Here is a 12777-nt window from a genome sequence, read left to right on the forward strand (position 1 = left end):
ATTAAAAATACACAAACTCCATAAATGTCAACATTTTTCACAAATTTTAGTCAATTAATTTTGTTGTGCAAAATTATTCTCTAAAATTGATTCACACCTTGCAAATATTCCCTCTGCTTCTATAATTACATTTTTCATTTGCTGAAAGAAAAAGAAGTCTGGGTCTGTATGACACACACTTGTATTCTTAATACTTTAGGTACYTAAATATCCAACTAAGTTTTCTTCTTTTTTTTTCTCCATTTATACACTAATATGTCAGGCTACCTATTTGCCCACTTGTCTACTTACCAAGCATTTTTTCCAATGGACTGATATTTATTTGTTCTACCTTATATTTGTCTGTCTAATCCTTGGACAAATACCAATAAAGACTCTCATCACTAATTCCCACTAATTCTTTACTCTTCTTTCTGTTATCTTATTGTGCTAATGTCTATATATTGGTTTGCATGTCTCCTGATCATATGCCTCTAGCAATGGGACAAGGTTTGGTTCCGTTGGTACATCTTACAGTCAAGTGAAAGAGTTTGAAAAAAATATATTCAAAACGTCAAAAAATGTTACTCAGCTTTTTAATAATTTTATATATGCCATGAGTCTTTGTAACTAGAGGATTATACAACCCAACTGAGTGTGCAGGTAATTTTACAAGAACAGCTCCAGRGGGAACTGGAGCTCTTAAAGGACTGTAAGGCAGTGTTACTTCTGCTGTGGAAGGGGCTGGGGAGACAGAAGATTTTATTAGCGACAGCTTAGTCCTTTGAGACTCATGAGAGAAATAGTCAGAGACAGACAGTCCACAAGATGCTTGATCACAAGGATAATGTTCATTTTTGTTTGACATTGTCATCTCCTACTGGAAAATGGCATTCATTAAGTTCTTTTGGAGCATATTAATTTAACATTGTTAGGCTTAAGAACAAGAAACAAAAAAAGTCCTCTTATGTCATCTGCTCATTAAAATCCTCAAGTCTAGCAAAAGTCTTCACAAAAGCCTATTTCTCCTATTAGTTGCCCAATGAGTGTACAGAGAATTAGAGGCAACAAAAGGCTCATTATAGTTTCCTCACTCTAACAAGCCGTTGGGGAAAAGTTATGCACTATGAAGGGCAGTCACAGAAAGAAAGTTTCCTGGAGTTTTAATGGGGCCTTCTGAGAGGTGTTAGAGGTAGAGCTGTTACAGGAAGTGCAAGTGTCCCTCCCAAGAGGCTTGTTAGAACAGAAAATCAGAGGCATGATTGCAGGAAGACAAAAGAAGTAACAAACTTTCTTATCAAGTAGTTCTTTTGAGTCCTTCTGAAGGCAATGCTTCTAGCCCTCACCTGCCAGAGGTTTCTCTCTAGTTGGTGTGATGTATATGGCCCAGGGAGGGGCTGCAGCAACATAGCACCTCTGCACATCCAGGCTCCTGGGAGGGAGCAGAAACGAATGTCAGACATCCTGTTCACAGCAAAGCTGTCTGAACATACATCTCTTCCTGCTCTCCAGGTGGCCACGGCAGAAATCAGCCAAGGGGCTGTGAACAGGACAGACCACCGTATCATGGTGCAGCTTGATGATACCTCCACAACACCCTCTGTGACTCTTATTCCGTCTTTGACACACACACAAGCACACAAGTTCGTATCAGTCTGGCCCACCTATCACCCTGGGGCTACCCTCCTTCCCTAGTCCCTCTCAGGCTCAAGGACTGTTGCTCAAACCCGAAATATAGCCCTTACTACCTCACTTTCCCTGATACCGCTCAAGCCTAGTCCACAGATCTGCCAGATAATTTCCAGGATCCATTCCTGTGAAAGACTAAATCTTTTCTTAGAAAGAGCTGAGAGATATTCAGTGACTCAGTCCAGAGACTACTCTCAAGGGCAGTATGGATAGCATCTGTCATCCAACTGTATCTGAGCAGACTTATCATCCTCACATGCCTGTATGTATCATCTTCCTGCATGGAAAATGAATTGTCCTTTGTATCATGCTGTCCTAGCGCAAATCTAGAAAACCAAGGAACTCTCACTATTAAGGGGAAATATGAAGACATATGAATTCTTAAAGAAGCTTAAAATGTCTCAGGCCATGAGGAAGGTTAAGGCAGATCTCTGGATTAAGGCACTTTGGTTTTATGCTGAGGGATTCAGGCACACTAGGAAGCAAAAGCCATTTAAATAAATAAAAAATATCCAACAGTGATCTCTGTTTCAGGACATGGTGGGAACTAGCATGGAAATGYGGAAAACACTATAGTGTGGCGGAGTCAGTATTCAATGAAATCTTGGAGATAGACAGTGCAAGAAACTGTGGGATAAATATCCAGCCTAGGTTGCAGTAAGGACATGGCTTGACTGTTTTAGAGGAAGCTAGCTGCAAGCCATATGGACATGGTGTATCCTGTATACATATCAAGTTAGGTAGTTCATCTAGACAGTTGTGTAGTGTATCTCCAAAGCCAATGAAAACCAACAATAAAATAGGAATTTGCTAAGGAGGATTCATTACACTCAATTCCGGATCTGAAAACCAGGTTTTAAAAGCATCTTGTGCCATTTGGGGTGACCAAGGGTAGCACTGATGTCAGCACAGGGTTGATAGATAGGACCCAGAGAGGAGAGTTGCAGGATACCTTAATATGGCTGAAATAGCACCAAATACCTATGTTTAGACAATTATTTCTCACTTTCATTAGAAATGCCTACAATCTAAATGGCAAGAATTTCAAAAGGGATGTCTGAAACAAACTAGTCATCTTGACTCCCTTTATAGTCAATGGATAGAAAAAGAAGCTCTGGCCTACTTGGTGCATGCAACAGATCTTTGCTGCCCCCCTCCCCAAAAGTAACTGCTTCTCAACATTGGCCGTAAAGGGAGCCTAGGGAACTTGCCTAACTCAGAGTCTAAATTTTTAGACATAGAGCTAGGTGAGATAAATCCAGGTTACAGCCCCCTTTCCGTTAACAATGGAAAACAATGAACTGGGTTGACTATCTCACTCTTCTCTAGGAATATAAAGGAGGTAGAGATCAGTAAGAACTGTTATAATGTAACATTGGAACCAAAGGAGTGCAGTAAGGTGTGGGAAAGATGTGATTGTAATATACAGCTGGCATTTCAGGGCAGGAGCAACTGAGAGGGGAAGATTGGACATCTGTTCTGTGGAGTGTTCTTTGGAAAACAACAGTGTGTTGACCTTGGAGGAAGGATTACTAGGTGGCACAGCAAGTGGTAAGGAATATTAGAAAGAATGGTGATCCAAAGGGAAAAGAGTTTAAATTAATATTTCTCATATTATTTTTACCATACCTAAGGAGATCACAAGTTAGCTCTCTAAGTTTTCTACAATCAGTGAAAAAGAAATAAGCAGCTCCAGAGAGTGACTAGCCCCTCCTGACCAAGATGCATACCTGAGAACCTGAGAAATCATGCTGGAGATGTGTTTATGGCTTCCCACTGACTCCTGAGGGACTCTGCATTCCTCGCATTAGCATAATTCTTCTTTATCAGGAGGCTAAACTTAGCAGAAAAGGCAGCCATCCCTGGCAACTTCAATTCTCAGTTCCCTTACAATCCCCAAATAATCAGTGAAGAGATACTGGCACTACCAGAGTTATGGTAGTGTAATGGTAGGGTATGAGCCCTCTCTCTCTCCATGAGGGAACCAAACCACTTAACACAGATTATGTTACAAATTTTCAGCTGTCATATTTAGATGAGGTTTGACCCATGTGGTAGTGTCACAATGAGAAAAGATTCCTGTCTCTACTTTTAGATAGCTAAATGATGCCTAGAGGTGCAATTCATATGATCAATCTTCAGATGAGATGAAAGTTCTTTTCTTGGCAATGTCTATTTCTTTCCATGAACAAGCCCTATTTCCATTTCCTAGCCCTAGCTACCAAGATGAGAACAGACATAGACCTTTAATTTTTAGATTCCTATTTATAGTGTCATTAAAGCTGTATGTATGTCTTTATCATTTTTTTCCTATGGGAAGCATTGACAGCATCTAAACTGCTAAAGGTAGCTCCTCAGGAAGAGATACCTGACCTCTGGACAGATAGTGCAGCCTGACTCTCACTCACACTGCTGCAAGCCCCCTCTGGCATAGATGGGCTGAATACAGGCATCTGCTGTCACAGCAGAAACCCTGGGATATATGTGACATCTTCACAAGGTTAACAGATACGACCTACACCTTAGGATAGACCTGTGTGCTTTTAGAGTGGTAGACACAGTCTAGGGAGGCATTCGTGCAGTATCTAAAAGGATAATGTATGTCTACATCTAGGCGGATGAAACCTACCTTTGTTGTCCAAACAGCATGGCACTTGGCAAGGGGGTCTCGTTTATGCTGCATGGAGAATGCCGGTAGCCATAAGAAGTATTTCTTTTTCTTGCAGCTTTTGATTCCCAAGTGGCTGAAATAATATGAAAATATGACAAAAATATTTTGAGTTTAATCAAAATTTGTGGGAAGGGTTTTACCATTTTGGTTTTACCATTCTTTCTAAAAGAAGTCCATTTCAGTTTAACCAAAAAATTATTTCTTCTTTTTTTCCTCAAACAACCACACAGCCAGAGAAAGTAGTTTATTTTCGCTTGTGACTTGGCAAATCACCAAACCAGTGACTATACAGTTGCTTTGGAAGTCATCTTCAATAGTTTATATTTTTATAGTCTAGCCAAAAAAGCCCCATAATGCGTAGCTCTTGATATATCATTTATATAAATTCCTAAATGCATAGAGATCTTTCCCCAGGTTTCTCTGACCTTCTCATTCCTTAAGGTGTAGATAAGTGGATTCACCATGGGTGTTACAACAGTATAGAAGACAGAGAACAACTTGTTTAAAGCTGTGAGATTGAAAGTTTTTGATAACATATAGAAAAGGATAAGAGTTATATAGAAAATAGTGACCACAATGAGGTGAGAGGAGCATGTTGAAAATACCTTTTGCTTCCCTGTAGCTGAAGGGATTCTACAGATGGCAATGCCAATTAAAATGTAGGCTGCTACAGTGAAAAGAAATGGCAGCACAGTACGCGCAGCAGACATCACAGAAGTTATGATTTCTATCAGGAATGTGGCACTGCAGGAGCATTTTATCATAGGCATGAAATCACAGAAGAAATGGTCAATCTCACTGCAATCACAAAATGTAATTTGCAACATCAGCAATATGATAACAAAGCTAATTATAAAACCACTTACCCAAGTCCCAGCAGCTAGTGCTATGCAACACGATTCATTAGGTGACATAATGCGAAGGTTTGCATACTGCTGAGTATCAATCACAAGACATCACTGCCAGGAGATAACACTCTACCCCAACTAGAAAAGCAAATACGAAAAACCGTGTCATGCAGCTGTTGTAAGAAATACTTCTGTCCCCTGTTAGGAAGCTGGCCAGCAGCCTGGGCAGGATGGTAGAGCTGTAGYAGGTCTCCGAGCAAAACAAGCTGCCGAGGAAGAAGTACATCGGTGTGCGGAGATGCTGGTTAGTCACCACCAGCACAATGATGAAAATGTTCCCTGTCATTGTCACCATGTAAACCACCAAGAAGAAYAGGAAAAGTGCAGGCTGAAAATCAGGTAAATTTCCAAATCCTAGGAGGATCAATTCCATAATGTAGGTTTGGTTTTATTTTCCTATAGCTGACATTATTATGCTGAATCTTGAGGAAAGCAAACACTAAAATGTAATGTGAAAAATAATAAAGCTGTTTTCAAAGTATGTCTGTAAAAATACACTTTTAAAATTCATTCATTCAATATTTATGTCCTGATAACTTATCTAATACTCTAATTATGAAAATGTTTCAGCAATATTTACTATGAAAAATTGCCTTATTTCACTTTTTCTCATTCACAGTTGGTATGTCTTAGGGATAAGTTGAAACAGGAGTTTAAATGGGTTTTTTTCTTCTTTTTCAGAAATATGGATGATCACATGTCATTTTTTGGCTCYATATCTTGGACTGTTTCCTTTTCTTTAGCATATATACCCCAACTCTTGTTTTTTGTGCTCTGGACATACTTTAACATATTCATGCTCCTTTGTACATCACCCAGCTGTGCCGAAGTGGTGAAAGATACTCACATCCTTCTACGTCTGAGCTGTCATATAAGCTTGTAGTCGCATCAGATCAGCTTCTCCAGTCAACCATCCTGCACAGAAACTTTCTCATATTCTGGATATTGGATGACCTGACTGACTTACAAGGTAGGTAAAATTCAGGCATGGGGAAGGACTGTCTCACTTTAGGGCTATGCTCTACAGACAAAGCAAGTTCAAATCTTGGAAGCCATTTGGCTTAAGTTTGAATGCAGTACTGGGCACTGCTATGGAAAGCAACAGAAATGTAGTCTGATCCAGAAGCAGATCCTGATAGAGAGGAGATCATAGTGTAAATGGATTTTGTCTTAAACACACACACACACACACACACACACACAAAGCAAAACAACAACAAAATGAAACAAATTTTTAAAAAGAGAAAAATTCCTCTCCAGACCAGTTTGTTCAAAAAAAAAAATCACTTGAAAAATATTAAGGCATTCAGATAAAGCTGTGGCTGGCATAGTAAAATCATGTCAGTCACTGCAGCTTTACAATTCGGTACATTGGTTATTTCCACTGAGAAAAAACTTTCCACAGACAGTATCAAATCAATCTTTTCATAAGTTCTTCATTCCCCTTCTCCCTAAATCTGAACACTTTTCTTTGACAGCATTACCTACATGACAAGTCACTTATTARTTGGGATCTCTCATACATCAACTCCAGCCTTCATATGTGGGTGGCATTGTGGATTCTGTAGGCTATCTTCTCTGCTCATCATCTTTACATGAAAGCCAAGAGCTTCATCTTCTAAAGTGGTTGCTCTGTCCTTAATAAATCTCTGTATTTACTAGAGCCAAAATGAACTCCAGAAGTCCCCTGTGACTCGTTATATGCTCTCTAATATGAATGTAAAATCTGTTTTGATAGTTTTACTAACAGGAATTATAAATATTTTAATTTATAGATTGATTGAGAACTTCCCAATAGCATTCTCAGAGAAAGCTTTTATGTTAACACTACACCTGTATTTAATAATAAAATTGTATTTCTCTCTCCCCTGTACATATTATCTGCATTTATATTCCATTTTCCAAAAGCATCTAGATATACCTGATGAACTTACTGGGAGATGGATGCCTGTTATGCCAAATAAGAGGAGACTGTATCATAACCCAGCTGAATGGTATCTTTATAGCATGACATTAAGGGCCTTTGATGTAGCCACTCGTGTATGACTTGAGGGCATGCAGTAGCATTTCAGACAACAGTCACTACTGTAAACACACTGACTCCTAGCACAGGTCCTGGCTAACTCCAAATCATGAACATCCCCATTTAGTCTACAGACTGAGCTGGACAGAGAGCATTGCACAGTCTGGGCTATAGCCTAGCTCTCCTGAGTGCTCTTCCCACTTGGCTTCAATGTCAAACACAGGCCAAATATCAGGCACAGAATTAAAAATGAGACAGAAACTTGAAAAAGTTGAAGTGTCATCTTTTTTCCTATACTTCAGTCTTCAGTTTTTGCCTGCCAACAAGCTGAAATTAGTTCAATTATTCAGCTGTTCCCATGCAGCACCCAAAGTGCATCTTTTCAGCTGTGACTGTGTTTTCTGCACCTAGCACTGGTGTGCTAGGAGTTAATAGAGAGATTCCAATGCCTAAAGGGGGGCATCTCGTGTCATGCTAGATGCTCTGGAGTATCTGAGATGCCCACACAGGACTAGCAGGTATCCACACAGGACTAGCAGGTATTTCCTAGAGTTCCTGGGACACCCATGACCTCCTGATGCAGCATTATAGGCCAGGCAGGATGTCCCAGGTTTTCAAATGTGGCACAGAATTGGCTACTTCTAAGACCATTGAAGGAGAACCACTAGACTATTGTCCCTGGTACAGACCCATCAAGATGAGAGAAAGAAAGGAATTTTTCTCCAAAATGCCATGCAAATTAAGGCACATATGGCTTAAAAGGGTATAGGGCCTATTACTGTATGCAGGAAGAAGAGATATTCKAGACAGAGCAGAGAGAATTTGAGGACTGTGTAAAATAGCTTATGGAATGTCTTAAAGGGAGTGTAAGATCGTGAAAAATGTTTTGTGGTTTGTTTAGTAGAAGTACAAAAGGTGGGAAAAGGGAAGAATCAAGGTGAATTGGTGAGGAAAATAATATGGAAAAATAGAAAACGGCTTAAAGCGGTCATGTGAAAGCAAGATGCTGGTCAGTATACCTGGTTGACTGAGCCCTCTTCTTGATCACCTTAGATGATCCCGTAGTCTTATTAAATTCTATTTCTAACGATCTTCTGCACGAGTGCATTTCCCATTCTAAGCAAATTTCAAGCTGGACTAGCTGGTGCATGCAGGTGTGTGTATGTGTGAAAGCCAGCACACATCAACTCTTACCAGYTGGAGATGAACAGAGCTAGGCAGTCTGTGGTGTTCGTGATTGTAAGAGTACGATCCATTTCTGTGGATGTGCTGGTCCTCTGGGAACTCTATCAAAATATCAGCTTATCCTTACTGCAGACCTCTTGACTGGATAAATAAGGCCACATGCATCTGCAGAGATGAAATTGTTCCTCATATCTCAGGGAACTCATTTATTAACCTGTAATTGTGATGATAATTCACACAACAGCACTGCCTTGAGTCCTACAAATGACCCACATTTCAGGTATGATTCAGTCTATGAACTTTAGCTATCTTCAGCTATCATCTGAGCTAATTGTCCAGACCATTGTTACAGTCAAAGAGAAGGACACATTTCTAAAGTGTGTTCCGCCTTATACATTAAAGATGCCACCTTCAGGATCAATGTTGTAGAAATGGAGATCTCCACTGGCTGACCATCAAGCTTACCCAGAAGCCTGGTTCATATTTAGGTGTTTCTTCTGTAAGCTGCAATAAATTCCATCTTGAATTGCTGTTACTTTCCTGATTTTTTTCTCCCTACTTAGTGTTTTTTTACTGTTTCCTTTCATACTTCAGCATATTTGTATAAGTTCTTACAATTTCATTCACCTCTTTGTTTCTTGAGTGATAAACAAGATCGCTCACCATGGGAGTCTAAAGTGTGTAGAAAACAATGTTACTCACTATTCACCATGAATCTGTGCTTGGTAATATTCACAAAATCATAACGGTTTCATAGAAAATGATAATTACATTGAAGTGGGAAGAACRGGTAGAAAATGCCTTTTGCCTTCAAGTGATAGAAGGGATTTTCAGGATGGTGAAAATGATGGAAATACAGGATGTTGCCATTAATACTAATGGGAATAGGATACAGAAAGAAGGCAGAGTAGAAAGTACAAGTTCCATCTGATGAAGGTCACTGCAGTAGACTCAGATAATTGGAGTAAAAACCCAAGAGAAATGATCAGTTTTGAGGTAGGCACAAAATGTCAGTGATGAAAGGAAAGATATTAATACAGTATTAGTCAGAAGACCAGGATTAAGTGACTAACACGTTGCAAAGTCTGTCATTCATAAGGGATGAACAGCAGAGAGATTTACATATAGCTAAATACCAGTCGTGAGACATTGCTGCTAGAACGTGACATCCCTCTGCTGCCACAGAGTCAAAGAAAAAACATTGGGTGATGCAATTCCAAATAAAGACTAATTTCTTTCCAGTTCAGGAATCCAAAACAGTAATTCTGGGTTCCCACTATAGTCACTGAAAGGAAAGAGGCAGTTCTAGAGAACGGCAGAATCGCATGTTTTCTCAATATGTTTTCTCTTTCTCTTTCCAGAATGCAAAGCAGACCTACAGTGAAGATCTCAGTTTAGTTGTTTATCACTAGCTGTCTAAAACCTGCTTTTTTTTCCCCCCTAGCAGCAGATAGTGCCTTTTGCATTGAAGACAATATGCATAAAATATCACTATGAAGTCACTGTGGGACAGTCCCTAGCTGAGTCCCTCTCACTACTCATGAATCTTGCATTACTTTCCCACTGCRAAATGCAGTCATGCATTGAAGTTTGGGACTTCAATGACTCACACTGCTCAGTAACTATCCTCTCTTCACTTTCCAGATGGAGGCTATAGATAGCCATCCGAGGCTAGGTATAAATTAATGATTTGTGAATTGATTATATGGAAATATACAGAGATTTGTCTTCTGAGGTGGCTTGTTCTCCRAACTAAAGCCTCTAATATGCACCCCCATACAGATATCATGGCAACAATGTAGTTGAGACTGTTGTTGGCTGAACAAAGGCATTTGAAACCTGTCTTGGCATTGACAGAGTCGGTGTTGGGTGGGAAGTCAAGGGTGTCCCATGCGAAAGTCAACAGATAGATTTTGAATGTTAGAGGCAAATTTATTTCATCTCCTATTAGCAGTCAAAATGTACAGCATTCAGTTCCTGCTGTTCAATTCACAACCTCTCTGCACCTGCTGAAAGCAGAAGTTACTGGGGTAGAAACTGATGTTTTGGATTGACTACACTCCCTTCTAGTGGTATATAATACAACTCTCCTTTCCTCTTTGTTGGATCCTGTGGTCCTTGAATTGCCCCATGTTTTTGTGTTTTGTCTTTTCAAGGCTTATCAAGTTGACTCAAAGCAATCTTTGTCTCTTATTTTTTGCAACCACCATTATGTTTGTCTCGTCATGCCAGGCAGAGAAATCTGACTGCCTAGAAATCGATACAGACAGGGTTATGTTCTCAGAGCTGTTCCACAGGGTTCTCTGGGCTGTTACCCAAATGGATTTGCCACATCAACTCTACATCCTTTGGCCTAGGTCTGCTCCTATCCATCTCTGGTATCCTTAAGGATGTGAACAACAGTTACTTTGTGTGATTTTTTTTTTTTAATTTCAAGGTGCTTGAAAATAAGAGGGCTATGTCATAACTTGTTAGAGTAAAATTTCAWAGCATGACAGAAGGCATGCCATATGCCTGGAACATGCCTCAAAGGTCTTTGACAGTACGAAGGTGTCTGAAGAAATGTCAGAGGTGTCTCTCAGTCTAGGGAACTAAACTTGCCATTGTGCACATTCATAGTGCATTCGTATGTTTTTAAATAATTTAGCTTTCTAGCTTATCCTTGGATGCTGGGTCCAAAACCCCCAAGCTGCTTGCAGGTTTTCTTGTTCCTGGGCTCTGCTTTGGAGTTAATTCAATAGTATCCACCAAGACAAAGCTAAGGCAGAGTTCTTGTTGCCTCTGCTCCAGTATCCTCTTCCAATTAGCTAGCTCAATTAAATTGCTAGGCTTCCTCTATCCCATACTGGCTTCTAACATTATAACAGCAGTTATTGTATGTGTTGGTATCCACCACATAAACCCCTCACATCAGGCCCCAGAGTGTGGAGCTCATACTCTTTAGCATTATTAAGACCTTTATTCTGTCAGATTGTACCATGAGCTCCCCACTATTTAACACACTGTAAACTGAAAATACACACCCACACACAAGCATGCTTGCATGTGCATACTCACACATTTTAACACCACAGGGCACCAAACACGGCTCAAAAGAGACTTGAGCCAGCTGTTACACTGTGTGGAGTTGTATGTTGCCTTTTAAATGGTCCTAGCCCTGAACACTGTGGGTCCTTCCCTCTCACCTCAAGGTGCATGTTTATAGCTGCCTTCCAAATTGTGTTTCACTTATTACATTTTTTTTTTCCAATATGTGAATACATTACTTTTTTTTCAAATATGTGAGTCTTCACTGGAAGAAACTCATTTATCATTGTGCCTGACGATAACATTTTATCATTATGCCTGATAAAGTGAACATTAAACTAAACTTGATTTAGGTCAATGTTTGTTTTCCAGAAAAATGCATGTACAGCGGTAAATAATAAGAAAACCAGAAGATGTTTATTCAAGAACCTGTTTCTGTCTGGCCTTGGAGATTAAACAATCTGAACCTTAACCAACAGATAAACTGCAGTCCACCTGGCCTTCTAATGCAAGCTGAGAAGATCTGGTTGAAGACCAGGGCCCTGGAACAATCTCACTTAGCTGTGATACCAAAGTTAAGAGCACAGTCACTCTACATTATGAGTAGATAGAGCAGCATCTCCAGAGGCTGACTGAAATAACTGGCACTCAGATAGCAGCCTGGTAGTAAATCCAGGCCCTGGTGAGTTTTTGACTTAGGAACTTCTGTAGAACCCAAAGGGAGTGCTGGATTGATAGCAACAATGACCACCATAGTAATCTTTTACTCATTTGTCATGATATCTACCAATATGATTTTATCCAGTCTCCAAAGTAATCAAAATTCAGACTAAAAGTGCATTGCAACTCAAATGTGCATGAAGCGAACAATTATTTACGTGCATATGAGTTTGATGAATCAATCTCTTTTAGGTTTTTGTTTGGTTGGTTGTCCCCTGGGATGATTCACCAGCCTCAGCTCTGAAAATGTTTTTAAGGAAGAAGGTGAAAGGAGGAACACCATCTGCTTGTTAGAACAGAAAAGAAAAGTTGATATATTCAGCTGATAACAAAACAGAAAGATGAGAACAATCTTCTGGGATTTCTTTGCCAAGAAAAGTGCTATAATTCTTTTTTTTTTTTTTACAAGAAAATCCAGTTTCTGAAGAAAATAAAGCTCAGTACCAAACCTTGAAAAATGAAAGATTGTTGGATCAGGTTTCAATGTCCCTTTGGCTTCAGGTAAGAAATAGTGTTGCTCTAAAAAGTTTATTAATTGGCACAGAAATGGGACATACTTTCAGTGATCTGAGTTG

The 12777-nt window shown here is 39.7% G+C and overlaps 1 pseudogene; it reads right to left on the reverse strand.

Annotated features, from left to right (window-relative positions):
* Positions 1 to 4665: 4665 nt before the first annotated feature.
* LOC146598198 (olfactory receptor 6C75-like) lies at positions 4666 to 5656 on the reverse strand (annotated as a pseudogene).
* Between the last annotated feature and the right edge of the window lie 7121 nt (positions 5657 to 12777).

The sequence above is a fragment of the Rhea americana genome, unplaced genomic scaffold (genome assembly GCF_003343005.1).
Source record: "Rhea americana isolate MKP2758 unplaced genomic scaffold, rheAme1 scaffold_168, whole genome shotgun sequence".
In the NCBI taxonomy this organism is placed as follows: Eukaryota; Metazoa; Chordata; class Aves; order Rheiformes; family Rheidae; genus Rhea; species Rhea americana.